General features: G+C 36.0%; 1 pseudogene; it reads right to left on the bottom strand.

Moving 5' to 3' along the window:
- Positions 1-348: 348 nt before the first annotated feature.
- On the bottom strand, positions 349-18852 carry LOC139316758 (lebercilin-like protein; annotated as a pseudogene).
- Between the last annotated feature and the right edge of the window lie 574 nt (positions 18853-19426).

Here is a 19426-nt window from a genome sequence, read left to right as displayed (position 1 = left end):
TAATATCTAATAGTAATTCTAATATTATCTAATATCTACTATCTAATATATCCAAGTTCTAATGTCTACTATTTAATTTGCCTAGTTCTAATACTATCCACTATCTACAATCTACTATGTCCTAATAATATCTAACATCTACTACGTATCTAATATATCCTAGTTCTAATACTAGTATCTTTATCTAATATTGCTTAGTTCTAATACTATCTACTCTCTATTATATCCAAGTTCTAATACTAACATCTGCTATCTAATATCTCCTAGTACCAATACTATCCAGCATCTAATATCTACTAGTTCTATGGGCTTGACTGGAATCCACCAATGCAAGCCATCATTTGTCTATCAAACCTCATCATGGTTTTTTTTTACTGGGGAAAGGTTTGTTTTTTCCTTATCCTCCGTGCTTAAATTAGAGTTTGGACCAAACAGTTTTTCCAAAAGAAGACTTTTCTTTTCCGGCAATATCATGGGACTGGTTTCTTCACTGGGAGTGAAAGCGGTGTCTTTTTGTCTTTTCTTGGGCAATTTGGCAAATGAGGGCTCATATTTGTTAACAGAATCACCTAAAAAGTCAGCTATATCACCCTGTTACCTGTTCCTTTGTCTTCTATTGCATGTTATCTTTGGACCTGTTGAAGGATATCCCTGATGTAAATTTTGAATGGCCTCTCAAAATACATGCTGTTTTTTTAGAGGTAGATGGTGTTCTATGCCTTTCTATTACTGTCGTTAATATGTCACAAAAAGCTTCTTTTGCCTCTTTATCTTCTTTGTTTTCTTGTTTTTCAACTGGTTCGGTCAAATTCTGTCAAATTCTGCGTTCAATAGGACCAACCCTTGCCTTTCTCTCCTGTTCTTGTGTCTTTCTATATTTTCATACTGGGTATTTTTTTCTACCCTTGGGCAGATCTCTTCACTTTGGAATCCTGCAAAAAATGTTATTTCAACAGTAACTATTTAGAAACATGCATTATTTGTTAGAGAAAACAACAGTGAGAAAAGTACATTACAAGTAGTCCTTGACCTACGACCATGTTAAGTGAATAATAACACGGTTGTTATTCCGCATTGACTTTGCTTGTTGGAAGGTTGCATAAAAGGATCACATGGCCCCAGTCATAAATATGAACCAGTTGACAAGCATCTGAATTTTGATGATGTCACCATGGGGATGCTGTACTGGTCCTAAAGTAAGAAAAATAGTCATAAGTTACTTTTTTTTAGTACCCTTGTAATTTTGAATGGCCACTAAATGAACTGTTGTAAGTCAAAGACTACCTGATTTCTATCTAGTGTTACAAATTATTTAAACTGGAACCTTCAGTTAAAATAAACTGTCCAAGAAACATGCCACACTCTGTATTTCTTCTGAAGAGCAGACATTATTCACAATAACACAGAGCAGTTATAAAATAAAGCATTATAGCACAATGTTTGACTCCTTAAGCAAAAGGTATGTCTTGCGATTTTTACATTTCAATATTTATAATCATTTATGGTTTTTACCCATGAATGTCCTGTTTGAAAAGTTGTGCACTGGTAATATTTCAGGGAGATGAACTCCTGTTCCAGGGACAAGTTTTTTTAGCCATGTTAACTAATTCTTTCACCTCTCTGTTGGTTTTCAATTCCTAAAAAGTAACAGAAAAAAGCAGATATCTGTAAGTGCATGTTACCTTTTACGTGTATAAGTGATAAAGTGTCATTAAATCTCTATTAATATCCTCCCTTCCATTTTGTTTTTCTCTGTCTAATAAAGTATCTCTCTAAAGTCTCCCAATATTGAATTAACATAGTTTTAAATTATAATCCAAAATAGGAAAACATCAATAAATAAGGGCTTTGTTTTATTTATTTCTTAGATTTATATCTCCTTCAAGTCTTCCATATTTCTTCCAAAAGGATGGTTAATTTTGGATGTTTGGGCCTGCTGCTTATACAGTGCTACCTCATACATGGTACTTGCCTAGTTTGAGGTTGTTCAATTGCCATTGCCCTTCTCCTTATTTCTCCATTGCTTGCATTCTATGCCCATACTATTGTGAATGCCATTAGGATATGACCAAGTGAAGTCTCCTCTGGGTCTTTAATTGTTATTTGGAATCTCATGGCCCTAGATTTTTATGGGCACGTTTAGGTGTTTCTGCACTGAATACTTCTAGTCGTTATGTCAATTACCAGAGTTCATTGTTTTTGTAGATTTTAATTTAAGGTATGTTTTATATTGTAGTAAGTGTTGATGCCTCTTTTTCCTTCATTTTTTAAAAATGAAATTTACTCCTTTCTGGTATATCTTGGCATAGTTGGCATCATTTTTGCTGTTTCTTTTTCCTCAGGGTGCCTACCTGTATTATGCCATTTTTGGGAGCTGGTTTCCACAACAGTTGTATTATTTTTGGGGGTGGCTGAAAAATGTATTTTTTGGAATTTTTTTTCTGATATTTTTGATTTTTGTCATTTGTTGTATTCCATGTTTTCCCCTCTGTAGGGATACTTGTTATTTGTTTAAACCAACTACACCTAATAATTTCGCTGACAAAGAGTGAACTACTGCTCACTCCCACCTACAGTAGCCCAAGAGAGGGAATATGTTACATATTTTATGTTATATGTTATGAATATATCACAAAATATACGTTATGAATATAGAGGACCTGTAATACAACCATCATTAGCCTTTTATTTATTTATGATTTATTATTGGAGATACCGGTAAAACATTAGTGGGCGTAAGGAATGTAGTGGATTTCACTTTTCATGATGTCATGTAACAGGGAGTAAGAATGTGAAGTTCCTGACAAGACCGGGATAATATGTACCATACACATGGATTCAGAATAAACAATCCGGGTATAAAGAGAAGACTGTTATGAACCTAGACCCCCAAAGACTGAGACGACTCTTGTGGAGCAGGGGACACCCTGAATCTGTTTCCCAGCCCACTCTAATGCTGCCTAATCACCTGTATTAAGACTGTGAGTATTGTGTGAATGTGTAGCCTAGTTGGGCACGAATACGTACAACAACTTGAGTAGCCTTGTTGGGCATAGTTATTTGAGTAGCCTTGTTGGGCATAGCTTATTGTAGTAAGATAACTTTGAAATTAGACAAGTATGTTTACAAGTATAAAGAAACTAATTAAGTTTAGTTGCACACTTACTTTACTTTTTGTCCGAATAACACAAGAATAAAAGAACTCTATTTTGAATGACTCAAGGTTCAGGTGAGGACAGGTAGGCATATGCTTAAAGAAGATTTACTGGAATGTCCTCAGATCAGGAGAGCCTCAGAGCTTTGAAACAACTCCATTCCACTTTTCTTCTCTCATTTCCGTCTTGTGTTGTGTCTGTATTTAATAAGTTTCCTTTTTGGCCAATTGGCCCAGGAATCATTCATTCAATACAAAACTTCCTAATCTCAGTTTTAAATGTCTCATCAATAATCAATCCAAACAATTTAAATTCACCAGAGGATTATCCACGTCTCTTCAAGTCACTTTTATATGTTCAATAGTATTCAGGGGTCTCTTAGCTGAAATTCTTATTTAATATTCAAATCTCTAGTGGTCTTAGGGTAGCTACTTATCCAGCAAATAGTTTCTGTCTCTTTAAATCAGTGGTTCTCAACCTTCCTAATGCCGTGACCCTTTAATACTGTTCCTCATGTTGTGGTGACCCCCAACTGGGGGTGGGTTCTAAATTTTTTTATTACCGTTTCTGTGGGCGTGGCTTATTGTATGGGCGTGGCTTGGAGGTCATGTGACCGGGTGGGCGTGGCTATGTGTATAGGGACTACTCAGAGGGCTGAAAAAAGTCATTTCTGACAGATCCTCGCACTTTTGACTGGTCCTCACACTTATGACCATCCTCACATTTATGCCCATGCAGCATTCTTAACAACCATGTCACTCATTTCACAACTGCTTCTTTTCACCATGGTGATAAGATAGGGCAAAAAACGTAAAATGTGAAGATAGTCATTGTCAGATGTAAATGCCTTATTCTCTAATGTGTAAATAGTATATGAACGGGGTATCAGGGGTTAATTTATTCTTCACTTCTTAATGTATTCATAATTCACCACTCCCATACCTAGCTCCTCCCATTGTATATATAAGGAGCTGTTTGCACCCTTTTCCCTGCTTCTATCTGTGAATATTCAGTGAATATAGAATGCCTAATGTAAATAAAAGGAGATATATTTAAACCTTTAACTCTTACTAAATTTATTGAGTCTGATCCTGAAAATATTGCAACAAGCTGGTAGCAGAGGATGGTTAATTGACTCAATAAAAACTTAAAAATGTCTAAGAAAGATAGGCCCAACACCAGGGCATACAGCAAAGAAATGGAAACGGAACAAGAAATAATCAACGAATCCACAAACGCGATTTCGAGAGAATCCGAAGAATACACCACTGAAGACGAAGAAATAATAGATGAAAATGATGACCAGGAGGAAACCGAAATAGAGAATAACGAACTCAGGTCAGAGATATTAAAACTATTAAAGAGCCAGAAGAATAATGAAAGCCTCATCGCGAACCTCCAAGATATGCTGAAGAACAGCGGAGCAGCGAGAGAGAAGCACATCACTAATGAAAAAACAAAAGACCCAAAAATAATGAGTGATATGACTACAGAAAAAATTATTGTGAAGAAGAAAAACGGTGATCCCGCGCGAAATTTTGAATGGCAGCCATCTTGGTTTCAACAGACCTCCAGGGTGAGCGAAGCAGAGCCAATCAGAAAAATCAATTCAAAATTTCTGGCGCGAAAAACATTATCAGACAACGAAAACGAAAAAGAAGATTCAAACACCTCAGAAGAATCAGAATCAGAAAGTGAAGATGATTCAACAAACAAACAAATAAAATCAGCAATGAAAACGCTTTTTGCTGCATTTGGGCCAAAACTAAACATTACTAAAAAGCTAACAAAGAAGCGAGCGAGCAAACCAATGCCTCAAGACCTGCCCGCTCCCATCCTGACTACGAGAGCGATGACGCCCGAACCCAGAGAGCCCTGCCGATACCACCCCACGCCACAGACCGAAGCAAGCACCAACGCCCTCAAAAGAAGAGGAAGAGCAGCCGCCATCGTCAGGACTCCCAAAATCGAGCCAGAGACCGATTCGTCTGAGGAGGAGCAGAACGAGCGAGCCGCAACGAGGAGAACCTCTCACGACGACTCCAGGGAAGAAATGAACAACACGCATGCGCAAGACTACGCAGACGGTCCGGGAAGACATGAATTGACGAGGAGACCGTGCAGGCTCGTTGCGAGCATCCCCACGCCGTTTTGTAACTTTCTGCATTTACGAGACCACGGACTACCTCAGGTTGTAAGTAATGGACCTAATAATGTCGGAAATTTACCCAGTGACTTCCCAAAGCTAAGGATAGATGGCATTAATTTGCAAGAATGGTATCAGCAGCTCCAGGTTGTCTTTATGAAGGAAAACTTACTGTTTTTTATCACTAGTCCCCCAAAAAGACCTTGGACTCTAAAAATAGACTGTTTACACCATAGAGCATTTTTCTTATTAATATCTAGTGTGTCTCCTGCAATGTATCACAGCATTAAGCAAAATCTGACTGTTTCAGAAATTATTCAATGCATGTTTAATTTATTTCACAGTGACAGTGTAGCTACCACCACAAGGATGTCTAAAGATTTCTTTTCATCTAGGATAAAACCAGGGGTTTCCATAAGTGAGCATTTAATATCTTTAAACAAAGTAAGAGCTGAGTTGCATTTAAGGGGGGAGGTGATTTCAGACCAAACAATGAAAAGTGTTATTATCAACTCACTTGATCCATCATGGGACAATTATATGTCACATTTAGACACAATCAATCTAGGATACTTATCCATAGAAAGTCTATCCAATAAATTAATAGCAGAAGACAATTCAAGAAGGAATCGTTCTAATAATCACATAGAACACAAACCATATAGGAAAATAGCTTTCCAAGAAAAATATAATGAAACATTTAAATGTCACAACTGTGGATCCAGGGAACACAATAGAAGAGATTGCCCCAAAATTTCAAAAGAAAGACATAGGTCAGAATATAGAAACAAATACAATTATAGACAGTCTTCCATGGATAGACATAGATATAGAAGCCCACCAAACTACAAAGATAATAGAGGGGGCAGAGATAATTCAAAGGATAGAAAATCTGGTTCACTGAATGGATTAAATAAACAAGACAACACTAACACACAGCAGAGTGAGAACAATAATTGGCTTATTGATTCTGGAGCAACTAATCACACCACTAATAACAAAGATATATTGTCTTCATTTGTAGAAGATAAATTTGTAATAAAGGTAGCTAACCAAGAAAAGGTTCAAGTATTAGGTAGAGGGAATGTAACCTTGCCTGGTCTAGGAAAAATAGAGGGGGTATTGCTAATACCTGAAATACCTCATAACATACTAAGTGCCATAAAACTAAGTAGAGATTCTGATATTAACATTGTTTTTTCTAAAGGAAAAGCGACTTTGGAGAAAAATAAAATAGATATAGGCACTGTAATAATTAAAGGAGGCCTACCTTATCTAATAACAAAGGAAAAATGGTTGCACAACATTGATTCAAATATGGAAGATTGTATTGAAGTAGATGATGGAAACATTAGCAACAGTGACAATGATGAATGTAAAATATCTCATGATCACAAAGATGCACACAATGAAAGAAAACCAAAAATAGGTAAGCCAATTCATGATGAGTGTGCTCACATCTTACATAGGAAGTTAGGACATGCCAGTTTTCCTGTAGTACAAAAAATGACTGAACACGCAGAAGGTGTTAAAATAAAAAATTGTGAAAACTATTTGGAATGCTCAGTATGTAAATCTACAAAACTAAAAACTAGCCCCAGACCAAGAAAATCTACTAGATCAACCAACAAAATTTTTGATTTAGTACACATGGACTTAGTTGGTCCACTAACTCCATCAATCACTTATAGAAAATGTTACTTCTTGACCATAGTAGACGATTATAGCCGCTATGGATTTGTTTATACATTAAAACACAAAGATGAAACCTTTCAAAAATTTAAAGAATTTTATAAACGCATAGAAACACAACACAATATCAAAATAAAACAAATCATGACAGATAGGGGATGTGAATTCATGTCTAAAGAATTCTCCCAATGGTTAAAGGACAAAGGAATGTTACATTACACGTCTAGTCCATTTTCTGCGTTCCAGAACGGGATTGCAGAGAGGAAGAACTCAACATTACAAACCATGATTAGATGCACATTGGATGATGCTGGCTTAAGCAAACAATTCTGGTCAGAAGCCTTGCATTATTCCAATTACACACAGAATAGAACCTGGTCCAGCATTGTAAATAAGACACCATATGAAGTAATGTATAATAGGAAACCAAAATTGGCACACATGCACATATTTGGAGTCACTGCAGACGTACACATACCTAAGCAACTAAGAAGAAAGGGAGAAAACGTATCCAGAAGACTCAGATTTATGGGATATGAGACAGGCACTAAAGGGTACAGATTCATTGATAGTAATAACAAATTTATAGTCTCCAGAACAGCTGTGTTCCATGAACAGGCCAACTGGTCTAAAATACATCTTAATGAAATATTTCCGAGTAACAACAAAGATACAAAATCTCAAGAGAAAGGGACTATAGAAAAGCAAAATATCAACAAATATAAAAACAAAACCAAAACTTGGACAAATAGCCAACACAAAATAAAGACAGACACACTAACAAAAAAGGAAGCAAGATATTTGCATGATAACAATAGTAAACCTGAAAAAACAATTAGAAACACCAGAAATCAGATGCCAAATAAATACAAGGATTATATAATGCATATGGATGGTGAGTCAACGACACCTAATACATATGAGGAAGTGTTAAAACTCCCTCGTAAAGAAAAAGAAAAATGGGAATTAGCAATGAAAAAAGAGATGGAAAGCTTACAAGGATTAAATGTATTTACACCTGCAATTGCACCAAAAGATAAAACAATTATTGGTACCAGGTGGATATATAAAATTAAGAACTTAGAGGGAGGCAATACCCTATACAAAGCTAGATTAGTTGCACAAGGTTATGCACAGAAATATCCGGAGGACTATACTGATACGTATTCTCCTACAGTAAGAACCGAGAGTGTCAAAACAGCTCTAGTGGTAGCATCAGCACTCAATCTCGATGTATTCCAATATGACATACAGACTGCGTATCTACACGCAAAACTAGACAAGGAAATATATGTAAGAGCACCTCACAGTCAATACACAAACAAGAATGAAACTTGGTTGTTAAACAAGAGTTTGTACGGGTTAAAACAATCTGGTAAACGATGGTATGATTGTTTAGTAAAAGTACTTAAAACCATGGACTTCAATGCCACCACTGCTGATAACTGTTTCTTTGTCAAAAAGGGTGATGATTGCTTAGAATTTGTATTGATCTATGTGGATGACATTTTATACATAGGAAAACATAAAGAGAGAAGAGAAACTTTTGTAAATAAGCTAAATGAACATTTCTCATTGAAATCTTTAGGCAAAGTAAACAAATATCTTGGTGTTCAAATTAATAAGACTAAAAGAGGATTCAAACTTACTCAGAGAGATAAGATCATAGAGCTCTTAAACAAATGCAATCTAAGTGATGCCAAACCTTGTGATACTCCTATGCAGACTGACTTTCTAAGAAATGCTGATGAATCATCCCCTGAATTCAAAGATAACACATTTTATAGATCAGTCATAGGTTCACTTCTTTATATATCTAATTGGACAAGACCAGATATCGCTTTACCCCTCAATTTATTATCTAGACATGTCAGCAAGCCAACAATGTACCACTGGGAAGCTGTCAAAAGAATATTAAGATATCTGAAAAGTACACTTGACTTTTGTTTAATGTTGGAACCTAACGATAATAAAGAACCAAAGCTTACATGTTACGCAGATGCGGACTGGGCTGGAGACACCTCATGTAGAAAAAGTACATCTGGTTATATATTCCTCTTAAATGACTGTCCAGTTTACTGGTACACTGGTAAACAAGAATTAGTGGCCACTTCAACGACAGAAGCAGAATATGTTTGTTTATCTAAAGCTGCAAATAACCTTGTATGGTTTAATGATTTGATTTCAGATGTTTGGAAAAAACCTGTTTTGCCTTTTGTTATGCATGAAGACAATAAAGCAGCTATTGAAATATCTAGATCTGACGCCATTGGACAAAGGTCCAGACACATAGATATAAAATTTAAACATGTAAGACAATTATCTCAGGATGGATTTATTAAAGCAGTGCATTGTGAAACTTCAGAACAATTAGCTGACATATTGACAAAACCTTTACCTGTTAAGCAGCATAAATACTTAACTTCTAAGTTGTATGTTTTGTATTGTCCTGAATCTGAATGTAATTGGTGTTGCATAACGAATCGGCATTTAGAGGGGGATTTGTCAGATGTAAATGCCTTATTCTCTAATGTGTAAATAGTATATGAACGGGGTATCAGGGGTTAATTTATTCTTCACTTCTTAATGTATTCATAATTCACCACTCCCATACCTAGCTCCTCCCATTGTATATATAAGGAGCTGTTTGCACCCTTTTCCCTGCTTCTATCTGTGAATATTCAGTGAATATAGAATGCCTAATGTAAATAAAAGGAGATATATTTAAACCTTTAACTCTTACTAAATTTATTGAGTCTGATCCTGAAAATATTGCAACAGTCATAAATCCGAGGACTGGTCAAAAGTGCGAGGACCAGTCAAAAATAACTTTTTCAGCCCTCTGAGTAGTCCATATGCACAAAAGGACTACCCAGAGGGCTGAAAAAAGTGATTTCTGACAGATCCTCACATTTTTGACCGGTCTTCGCACTTATGACTGGTCATCATTTATGCCCATTGTAGCATTCTTAACAACCATGTCACTCATTTCACAACTGCTTCTCTTCACCATGGTGACAAGATAGGGCAAAAACGTAAAATGTGAGGACAGTCGTAAGTTCGAGGACTGGTCAAAAGTGTGAGGACCAGTCAGAAATAACTTTTTCAGCCCTCTGAGTAGTCCATATGCATAAAAGGATACAGCAATAGAGAGGGATGAAGGAAGGGAAGGGAAATTAGAGTAGAAGTGAGGGTAAGAGAGGGAGGAAGAGAGGAGGAGGAGAAAGGAAGAGGAAGTAGGGAGGAGAAGAAGAGGGGGAGGAAGAGAAAGTAAGAAGGAAAGAAAAGAGAGAGGTGGTAGGGTTGAGGAGAAAGATTGCTGTACAATAAAAAAGATGAAAGGGAAGAAAGCCAGCCCCAAACAAATATAAAGATATTAAGATAAAGAATGAATTGTTAAACTTTAAAGAATAAAAGAGAACAAATATGAATAAATAACAATAATTAGAAACACACATACAAACATACAATGTATTTTCTTTGAACAGAGTATTTGGCCGGTTCACAAATTTAAACAGTGTTTAGTCATTTCAATTAAATTTATAATTTCTATATTTCCTTTTTGCCATATTTATTCCTTATTTATTTTTGTAAAAAACCAATATTACCCTTCATCCTCATCTCTAATCTTAATCAAATTCAATTTTTCCCTTCTATTCTATATTATACCCCTTCCCATTGTCATCTATTTTTATATCCATCCTCACATTGGTTAATTATGTAATATTACAGTTTAATATAAATTCAACATTTTAATATAAATCAATTAGTTATATAACTACCTTTTTTGTATATTAATCAATATGAACATGAATATTCCAATTATTTCCATGCAATCCAATTTCTTACAAATCAATTAATTATATTTACCAATAATAATAAACCAAATAATTTCTCCCATATATTCCTCCAAACCACAACTTAACCATTTCTGCTTTCAACACAATATACAATTAATAGTATCTCAATTATTACAATTCCCTAGTTAAATAGAGCTTTTTTTCTTTTGTGTTTTAAAATCTTGAACTCTCCTCTTTTTCCCTAAATTTCCCATTGTTTGCACCTACCTTTTTTGGTGAGGAAAAAGAAAAGAAATCTGCCTAGCTAATTTTCTAACATTGCAGCAACAGCAAAGCCAACAGCCTGCTTTACTTTCAGTTTCGTTTTTCAGCATAGCTAGGGGGGGAAAAATCTCTCCAGCAAGCAGCAGAGCCCTGAGCAAAACAGCTGAGAGCAAATCAGCTGAGAGTCGGGAGCCGATCTAATCAAGGGCTAATTAGCCTATGCTGATGCTCCGCCAATAAAATTACAAAAAAACACCGAACCATTTGTTAAATTGCTGGCTCGCCCGCCCCTCGCCCACCACTATTCATTGGCAATAAATAGTGGTGAAGGGGGCAGGGCGAGCCAGCAATTTAACAAAGCCCCGCGGCAAGAATTTAAACAGTTTTTTTTCCCTCTAGCCATCAGCTGGGACTCAGGAGGCAGCAATAGATTGGGAGTGGGTGGGGTAAGCGAACAGCCGGCGATCCAACAGAGCAGAGAGTGAGGGTGAGTGAAGGCGTGGGGGGCGGGAGAGGGCTTTGGCGACCCCTGTGAAATGGCCGTTCGACCCCCAAAGGGGTCGCGACCCCCAGGTTGAGAACCGCTGCTTTAAATAGTTAGACGGTTCCCTTTTCATCAGCAGATTGAGGTCTCGCTTCAGTCTGCTCAGCCTCTCTGCTAAGCAGACTTACGTGTAACCATTGTCCAAATACATAACTAGAATTTAAAAATTAAAAGTTTAGCTTATTGTAATGAGATAACTTTAAAATTATTTTTAAAATTAAAATAATAAGTATGTGTACAAGTATAAAGAAACTAATTAAGTATAGTTGCACACTTACTTTGCTTTTTGTCTGAATAACATAAAAATAAAAGAACTATTGGAAAACTCTCTTTTGAATGACTCAAGATTCAAGTGAGGACAGGTAGACACATGCTTAAAAAAGATTTAAGACCTGAAACAGGCCACGTGTAGACTCCTAGGAGGGGAGGGGCGGGGCAGGGTGGGCAACGTCAGCCAGTCCTTGGAACAACCGGTTCGGCCAACTAGATTAAAATTAACATCTGGTTCACCCGAACCGGTCTGAATGGGCTGAATCCCACCCCTGCATGTAACCATTGTCCAAAAACATAACTGAAATTTAAAACTAAAAAGTCTATAACATTAATTCCACATGATATCGTAAATATTACTATATTGCTAACAAGTTAAAAAATTTCAGTCTTTGGCTCCCTCGTGTGGTGAAACAACACCTTCAAATACAAGCTGCACGTTAATATTCTCCTTTATTTGTTTCAAGTAGGAACGAAAGAGGCTTCAAGGAAATCTTTAGAGGTAGAAATTGATAAGCATAAGTCATAAAACATCTTTTTCAAAATTCCTTTTATATTTATGTTTTATAAAAATGTTCAGAAAGTTCACAAAATAGAGTTTTATGTGCTGCTTATTTCAATAATGACAGAAATTACTAATATCTCCTAGTTCTCATACCATCTAAAATCTATTATCTATCCTAGCTCTAATACTAATATCTACTATCTAATATCTCCTAGTTCTCATACTATCTAAAATCTATTATCTAATATATCCTAGCTCTAATACTATCTATTATCTAATATATTCTAGTTCTAATACTATTTGATATCTACTATCTACTGTAATATATCCTAGTTCTAATACTAATATCTACTATCTAATATTGCTTAGTTCTAATACTAACTCATATCTACTATCTAATATTGCCTAATTTTAATAGTAATCTAACATCATTTAGTTCTAATGCTAACATTAACTATCTAACATCGCTTAGTTCTAAACGATCTAATATCTACGATCAAATATATCCTACTTCTAACACTAATATCTACTATCTAATATGTCCTAGTCCTAATACTATCTGATATCTATTAGTTCTATGAGCTTGACTGGAATCAAATAATGCAAGCCATCGTTTGGTATTTAAAATGCAGTTTGGCCCAAACAATTTTTCCAAACGAAGCCTTTTTTTCCCAGGTGGTATCTTGTGACTGTTTTCTTCACCGGGAGTTGAAGAAGTGTCTTTTTGTCTTTCCTTTGGAAATCTGGCAAATGCGGGCTCATAATTGGTGACAGAATCTTCTATAAAGTTGGTTATTTCACCCTGTTGCCTGTTCCTTGGTCTTCTGCTGCATATTATTTTGGGGTTGATTAAGGGACCTGTTGAAGGATAACCCTGATGTAAATTTTCTCAGATATTCCTCACAAAACCAACAGTTGCATTGCATTCAGAGTTATGATATTCGTCCCAAAATACTTATAACCCAGTTCCAGAGTTCTGATGCTGTCCCGTCCCCCCCACTGTCACATGACTCTCTTTATGGCGAATTGCTGTGTTTTGTTGCTTGTAACTAGCCTTTTAAGCCAGTTTCTGGCAAAAATGGCCATAAAATTCATTGCCTTGCTTAACAACCACAATGTTTCCTTAAAGATCTTTTTAATCTTAATAATCATTTGCTTTACAATTGAGATATTTGTTTAATAAACAGCACAAAAAAAGTTTTAAAATCAGGTTGATCATGTGGGTGCCTTGATTTACTACCATATAACTTATGATGAAAATTCTGAGCTCCATTACAGTCATAATTTGAGGATTGTGTATATTGGATAGGAACAGCATGATAGGAAGTTGTTAGGTAATCCCTTCAGTGGCAAATGCAAGGGGATTATTTCATACTGCATGGGACAAGGCAATGATAAATCACTCCTGTATTTCATTCATAAATTCAGAGTTGAAGGAAGGGGTTAGAAATACACTCTCCTCACTAATTCAACTCTTCTCCCCTTATCTCTCCCATCTAGAGAGAAGGATGAAAATGATCCTGTTTAATCAGCACTAATGACTACTTATTAAAGAGTTCACAAAATGTAGTATTGCCATTTTTAAAAGAGAAAATAGAGCAAGGATTTGAAATATTTTTTGACGTCAATGAATTATATTTTTATTATTATAGTATGAAACAAACTCTGTTCTACCTTTTGGAGAAGAACATGAATCGGCTTTCTCTGGCTGACCTTTGCGCATCCGGTGTGCATAAATACTTGTAATGCTTAGTTCTCTTTCCTAAAGAAATGCATTATTAAATTTATGTTGATAATATAGTTTATTGTATTAATGTATGTTCTTCAGAGATCCCATGTTTCACGGTGTAACTCTCTCCAGTATCTCATTTTATTTATCTGTATTTTAAATATTTGCTTAGGCATCATTTGGCCAATGCTTCCTTTTTTAAAGATTCTGAAGGATAAATATCATTTTTTTCTGGAACTGTGAAAGTTTTGACCAGTTTCCCCCCCCCTCCCCTTTAATTTTCTATCAATACAGGCCTTGAGTAACATGTTTAAAATGCATGCTATTTTCATGTTAGGAGACACTTTTCAAGTACTATCTGTTCCTAGAAATGTTAGTGTGCAAAAGGCCTAACATACATTAATACATTTATCCAATCTACAGTTTATATAGTTAGAGGCTGAAAGAAAAACCCACAGAAAAAAATAGGCTTATGTCAAATCAGCATTTAGTGAATAGCATCTTGGATTCCTTCTGTGGTAAGAAAAATATAATTTAAACATCTAAATACCTTAAGTTTGAGCTTCAGCGACTCAATTTCTACATGTAAATTTGCTGTCATCGACTGAGCTTCAATAGTCTTCTTTTTCTCAACTGCTAACTGGTGTCTAAAAAAAGCAGTATTCAATGACAGCTGCTTTTCCAAATCCTAAACACATTAGAAATAAACCATCAATAAGATTGTTCAAGATTTGCAATCATACAATATTGAATTAGAAATTAGAGGAAGGTAACTGAAATTTTATCAAATGTTTCCAGAAAGATGATGATGCTCACAATCTGTTATGCAGATTAAGGAGAAAAGAAATAGAGATCCAGTTACAATATATACTTTTAATTTCTTTTTATTGGTGGAAGAAATAGCCTTCTCCAATCCTTAAATCAAGGTCAGTATGGTCGAGAAATAGAATAAAAGAACATTAGATTTTATATATTGCAATACTTAGCAAAAGAGTATTATTTATTTAATATACCAACATTACAAGCTATACTGTAAGGGAGGGGGAGATGGTGGAGGAGGAGGAGACAAGACTAACATTTTGTTCATTTCAATTATAATAAAACTATAATATGCTTCATTTTTGCCTTGGTATGATGCCAAGTAAGGTAGGTTTAGCTAATATACAGGTTTAAATGTGCTGGCTAGGCTCATGTCATCAGAGATGGACTTTTTCATCTGATTAGTTAAAGCAAGAGTCATTCTTTCTAAAATCTCAATTTTCTATACAACTGAGCCAAATATGCAAAAATGGAAGGAAGTGTGAAGAGCAAGAAGTTTTGCACCACATCCACTCAAAACATCCAGGTGATGTTTTTCAACATTCATCTCTGATCGTGTGGTGAAAATAAGATTCATAAGTAATTAGCTTAGCTAGCTTGCCCATACTACTTTTAATACATAATTCCACCAGTCTAACTGAAGTGTGAAACAAAATGGAGCACATCCATGTCTCTAATCACTGGATAACAATTTAAGAATCTGAATTGATTTCCTTGTAAAATAGAACTTTTGAGGAAGCTGTTGTTTCTAGTTGTTAAATTTTGTACATGCAAAATTGATGTTCCTGCTTGAGCAGGTTTTCTGTTAATGACAATATCAAATGAATCTTGGTGACTTGAGGATGGTGTGTGTAGAAAATGGTCCCTATTGCATGCTGAAGCAAGTCAGCTTAAAGCATTTCTTTATCGGGGTCCCACAGAGCCCTGCTATGTAGTTCTAAGCAATGTATGTTCCATGTTATCTGGGTTCTCTTATCACTAGCTTCCAATTTGGAGGTAAGTTAATTTATGCTGAAGTTCTCTCTCTTCAAGTTTCTTGTTTTCACAAAGTTTCTGCAATGCCTACAAGGCTTCTGTTGTTTTTAAGAGTTGTGCCTGAATGTCTCTCAGCCTCTTGGAAGCCATCTGCTCCTCTTCCTGAGATTTCCTGAGATGTGCTCTCAGAGTCTGCACTTCATTAGACTGTGTGGCCAAAACATCAGGCAAATTAATGTCTGCATTTTCATATTTCCTGATCGCTTTTAAATGTCGAGACTGAAGACACTTAAATATTTTATTTTCCATAGTAAATGTTTCCAATTTATTCCACAGAACAGATACTTCATTTTTCTTTTCTTTAGTTTTATGATCTCTTGCTGACAATAGACGGCAAGTATGTTATGTTAAATGCTCTCCTGTGGCTAAATCAAGATCAGTGTATTCTAGAAATATAAATACTTTAGCTTCTATTCATCATATATAACTTTATACCAACATTACAAGATATAATATATGCTTCAGCAGGTTTTCTGTTAATTTCAATATCAAGTGATATTGAATACCAAGAGCCTTGATAGTACAGTGGTCTAAGCACCCTGTTATTAACACAGCTGCCTGCAATTACTGCTGGTTCGAATCTCTCCAAGGCTCAAGGTTGACTCAGCCTTCCATCCTTTCTAAGGTAGGTGAAATGAGGACCCAGATTGTGGGGGCAATATGCTGACTTTGTATAAATATACAAAAGTATGAAGGCTATTGCTTAACGCATTGTAAGCCGCCCTGAGTCTCCGGAGAAGGGAGGCATATAAATCAAATAAAAAAAATTTTTTTAAAAAAAGTGAATCTTGGTGATTTGAGGATGGTGCCTGTAGAAAATGGTCCCTACTGCATGCTGAAGCAAGTCAGCTTAAAGTAGAGGTGAAGTTTACTTACCTTTGCTAGCGGTTCACAAATGTGAGTGTTCGTGCGGGACAACTCTGCGCATGTGCAGGATCTTCTGTGCATGTGCAGGATCTTCTGCGCATGCGCAGAAGGTAAAAAAGGGAATGTGATGACGTCCGGATGGGTGGGTGAAGCCTCTAGCCAGCGGCGCTACTGGTTTGCCCAAGCAGGATAGAACTGGCTCAATTTCACCACTGAAAGCATTTCTTTATAGGGGGCTCAAGGAGCTATGCTATGTAGTTCTAAGCAATGCACCTTGCACGTTGCCTGGATTTTCTTATCACTACCTTCCAATTTTGGGTAAGTGATGTTAATTATGCTGAAGTTCTCCTATCTCTCTAATTTTCTTGTCTTCAGAAAGTTTCTGCAATGCCCGCAAGGCTTCCATTGTTTTTAAGAGTTGTGCCTGAATGTCTCTCAGGTTCTTGGAAGCCCTGCACTCTATTTCCTGAAATGTCCTGAGAAGTCCTGTCAGAGTCTTCACTTCATTAGAGTGCGTGGCCAAAAAAATCAGGCAGGTTAATCTCTGCATTTTCGTATTTCCTGATCACTTTTAAATGTCAAGACTGAAGACGCTTCAAGATTCTATTTTCCATAGTAAATGTTTCCAATTTACTTCGCAGAACAGATACTTCATTTTTCTTTTCTTTAGTTTTATGGTCTCTTCCTGACAATAGATGGCAAGTCATGTTATTTTTCTCCTGGGCATTGATGGTATGGTCAGAAATATATGAGCTCTTTTGCTGAGGTTTTTTTTAGGCAACATTTTACCTCCTACATTAAAAAAACCCATCAAGATGGCATATAAGATTAAGCAAAGTAAGTATCGCATAAATTTACATAAACCTCAGAGCTAAATGCTCAAATATGTATTCACCACATAGATTCACTTCATTTTATATAATTTCTTGAGTCAATCTCTAATGCAACTATTTGTTGATCAACCTTTTGTGAAAAATCATACCTGAACTCTCATAATATGCGCTATACTCACATAATATGCTAAGACAATATTTAGACAGCTTTAAGATGCATTGACTTCAAATCCTAGAATTCCTCAGCTAGTCATGCCTAAAGCAGGATTGCTAGGCCAGTAACCTAGCCACTATAGAAAACTGCCTAAACAGACAGATGGATAGATATACATATGCATACGTACATACCATATCCAAATAATGATAAAACAGTGAAAGTGGTGGACTCAAAAAGAATGAAATTTGCTCAAATTTGCCAAGACTTTTTTTTTGTAATATTGGAACTATAGGTGAACTATACCCATCACCAATAACTGGTGAACTACACCCATCAACACAAGCCCCATTACTTAGAAGGAGGAATTACTTACTGAGGGTGTTGAAAACATGTTAATATATGTTATGTATGTTAATATAGTATATTGCTTATATTAAAAATATAAAAATATATATTTAAGAACATTCATTTGACTTCCAAAAATATAGTGTACTTTCTACAGTACAGAAATGTCATTGTAGCTCAGCAAAAGTACAGTTACAGCACGACTGCTTGATTTTCAGCAATCTGCCAGCCACAGTGAATGCAGTAGTGTTCTGTGTGACCAATAGCGTTCTTACCTTTTGTACAGAGATCACTTTCTTTTTTCTTCTGTGGTAAATTCTACTCTTTAATGCTGGAGCAGTTGGATGATGAAGCTGCCGCTCTCTTCGCTTGTGGCACTTTTAGAGGAATCTGAGTGAAAATCTTTGTAATAGTGGTTCTGAGAAGTTCCACAGTTGTTCTCTTCTGAACAAATGCTGTTCTTGCTGCCATTGACAGTTGTTCTTGAAGCATTATCATGAAAATCACTGGAATAGTTAATCTGAGCACTTCCAGACTGGCTGGAACTTTAGCTACAGTTACTGTCTTGACTGTTTTTGGTATTCTTACTAAGCCTACCTGGAGAATTGCTTGAGCTTCCACTTTTTCTACATTGCCCATGTAGCTTATCCTCTTGGACAGTATGATGAAGGGCTTTATGATCAGAAGTCATTATTCCACCAATGGCAGGGAAGACTGTCGATTATACTTTAAAGTTCCCAAAGAAAATGGAACTGTAGTCAAACAAAGAAATAATGTATGATGTCAACATTTACTTAAGGCTTAGTCTTACAGGTTTAAAAGCTGTTTCTTCTGATTCTGTTCCAAAAAAGATCTTCACAATTTTGGTCCCTTGCATTTATTATTCACTTCGTGGAGAACTAATGTGTTTATTAATTAATATGCTATTTTCTTAGGATTCTCATTCATAGAATGTAATGCCTCCAGAGTTCTGAATTCTTTCAAGGAGCCAAAAAGACTAAAATAATAGTATTACATTTCACAGAATACCTCAAATAACAGAATAGCAGTTCTCCTATCTCTCTAATTTTCTTGTCTTCAAAAAGTTTCAGGAAAGAGTTGGGGATGGAGAGGACCTGGTAGCCACTTGACAGACCTCCTTGATAGAGGCCTGCATCGCCCATGCCGCAGTTGTGGCCACACTGCTGGTAGAATGGGCAGTTACTCGTCTCGGCAACAGCAAGGCCTAGGTTTCATAGGCCTTGGCAATACACACTCTAATCCCC

The sequence above is a fragment of the Pituophis catenifer genome, unplaced genomic scaffold, assembly GCF_029215685.1.
Source record: "Pituophis catenifer annectens isolate HBS135680 unplaced genomic scaffold, rPitCat1.0.hap2 SCAF_4, whole genome shotgun sequence".
NCBI classification, from domain to species: domain Eukaryota; kingdom Metazoa; phylum Chordata; class Lepidosauria; order Squamata; family Colubridae; genus Pituophis; species Pituophis catenifer.
The sequence above is the reverse complement of the archived record's forward strand: the minus strand, read 5'-3'. Positions and strand labels throughout refer to the sequence as shown.